Raw genomic sequence first — 2,971 nt, 5'->3', positions numbered from 1 at the left:
GTCTGTTTACAGAAGAGAAACTTGTGGTGATTTATCTTAAAGAATGTAATTGCCTAATGATTAATAGTGACCAGAGATAGTGAGAGGGAGGAAATGAGGAACAGGAGTGACTGCTCTTGGCGCGTTTGAAGCATGGCAGAGCTATATGCCCCTGCTACAGTATTAAACAACCAAAATTTCCTGGTTTATACCAAGATACTGCTGTTCTTCTAGTTTCTTCTCTTGATACAGAAGTTATCACCACTAGGAGAAATCCAGCTAGATCTTTGGAGATTTGGGTCCAGATATACTTTTTTTTGTCTTTCTTCTCATGGTAATACAAGGTCAGATTTTTCACTTTCACAGTTTTCATCTGGGTCCACTGCTTTTTTTAATGCAGGACTGTAAAAAAATAGGTGTTGCCCATTTGAGCTTGAGACTTTGCTTTGCCTGAGCAGATTTGGAACTGCTGCAATGCATGGTGAGTAGATAAGGTTCTCAAAAGCAGAACAGATCTAACGTGCTGGTCTGCAGGCAACCTTTGTCCATCTGCAGGCTACCTATGGCTGTCTGTAGGCAACCAACAGCTGTTTACAGGCTCCCTATAGCTGCCTGTGCTGTGACAGTGCACCAGGGACTGGGACATGCAGGTGTGTGCACATGCACATCTCTATATATGCGTAATGGGGCTGGATAACCTTGACTCCGCATATATTTTCTTTACCATACAGACACTATGAAGAAGCCAGAAACAGCTCTTACTGTTCCTAAAACCAGATAGGAATTAATACTTGAGGGACACTTGGCCTTCAGATAAATCTATCATCTTGCTTAAAAGGACAGCCTGTGCTTTTCATAACACTATCAGGGGCTTCTTGCAGCCATTCATCGTGGGATATCCTCACAAATATAGATCACTGGTGACAGGATAGACAAATGAGCATGTCAGGGTTATTTTTTCTTTATATTTATTTACTCGTGCACTGAAGTATCCCAGCCTGACAGAAGACAGTAGGCTGATTTGATTGTCCGGAGAACAGCTAGTTCATGGAGAGCTTCTAATAGAGCTGCTTTATTATGCCACTAATACAGCACAGCTTTCCATTTTAGGCATCCTCTCTATCTCAGAAGATCTCTTCATAAATTGCCATTCGGTTCTGTCACTGTCTGTCAGGCTTGTGGTTTTCAAGAATAACTGTGTTGGATCATATGACTGCTTCCATTAAAAATAAGGATTCTTTTCAGAGTCCAAGTCATAGATTTGGGGCTGTTCCCTCCCTGGGACATGTCTAGACCATGTCAACACAAGCTGATGTTCAATCTGAGTGTCCAGCGCACTGGTTTGAAGTGAGTTGTGGGCACTTACCTGCCCAGTCTGAGGAAGAGAAGGACCTGCCTTGTGCTTTAGCTCTGGCATGGTTAGGTGTCCCCCAGGAAGCGTGTCCGGAGGCTGCCCCACCATAACAGGTTGAATGATCGGCCGGTTTCCTGAAGTGTTGCTGTTGGCCTCCATCTTCCTGATGAAGTTGAGCTGTGGTGCAATGAGGAACACAGGAGAATGAGGGGAACCACACAAGATGCTGACTTTGTAAGCTGAAGCGCCTGTACAGGAAGTCTTGAAATTTCCCTGTATATTTTCAGGAAAAATATAAATTTCCCAGGAGCTGAGAAAAGAGACTGGAGGTCCCTTCCTCCCTCTGTTGAAGAGTCAGGCTCCGTCTTGCCCATTCTCTTTTCCTGACCCTATTGATTTTCTGTCTTAACTCCCCAGTGTCCCAGCAGCAGAGTGAGTGGGTGGTCTCCCACCCCCTTTTCTGCAGCCTGACACAGAAAACTATTTTTTTGTTGGCTTTGCGCCTATATGGTACATAAATGAGCACCGCAGTGCTGTGAAGTATCCTAAATACTTCTGCAGTCCCATCCTTGGGGGTCACATCCTGGTTCTGAATCCTGCTCTGGCTGCAGGACACGTGTGATAGAGGCAGGAGCTGAACCCAGATTAACTGCATCTCAGTGCAGGACCTCAGCCGCTAAATACTGCTTTCCATTCCAAAGCATGTCTGCTCACGGCTTTCCAAGAGATAAATTAGATTTGCTGTTCACTACTGATGGCTGGCAGGGCTTCGAAATGTGGATTTCTCACACAGACAGTAACAGATACCACGGCTGCAGAGTCCTGGTAGGACAGTAAGACATCCCCCCGCCTCCAGGATTGCATTTGACCATTTATCAAAGTAATACCCTTGAATTTAAATAGGAAACAGATGTTGCCAGTACCTTCTACAGGGAAGGCAAAAGGAGGCACTGCCAACTTGTCAGAGGAGCAGCACGCCCTTGGCTGCTGAGCACGTAGCAGGGCTTCCCGAACTGCACTGGGACAGGCCTCTGATCAACTGTGTGCACATAATTCAGACTAAAGCCACACAACCTCTCTTTTGTGGGACCAACCCAATGACTTGAGAGTTGGGCGAGTCGTGATTCAGTGCGAGAGCATCCAATAAGGTCAGTAAGAGCATCCTCTGCAGCCACATACAGAAATCCCACCGCAGCCAGACGCAGAAGTGCCATCCATGCTATCCCTCTCTCCTCACCAAGTGGATTGACAGATGGAAACGATTTCTATTCACTTGGAACTGGTAGAGGTGAGGATAAGAGAGTAATCTTTTAATGAGCTGTAGTTTTTTGATGGCTTATGAGGCAATGCAGGCAGAGGTCTCTCAAACCAGTGAGAAAGCCCTGGTTAGTGAAACCTCTTGGTTTAAGGGAACGAGGAATGTTTATTATTACTCTAAGGTGTCTTGCACTGAGATGAAAGTTTGAAAGACCAGTAATGCCTTGAAAGAGGTGTCTTAAAGTTGGCCAGCATGTAAAAGGACTAATATTACAAGTGTTTTGCTATTTTGCTGCTGTAGCTGAAACGAAGCAACATACTGCTCATTTTTTTCAGCTCAGACACGTTTCATCTGCACCTCCAGCAGGACAGTTCTGATCC

This window comes from Egretta garzetta, unplaced genomic scaffold, assembly GCF_000687185.1.
Source record: "Egretta garzetta isolate BGI_Z169 unplaced genomic scaffold, ASM68718v1 scaffold228, whole genome shotgun sequence".
NCBI lineage: Eukaryota > Metazoa > Chordata > Aves > Pelecaniformes > Ardeidae > Egretta > Egretta garzetta.
Note: the sequence above shows the minus strand (reverse complement) of the source record.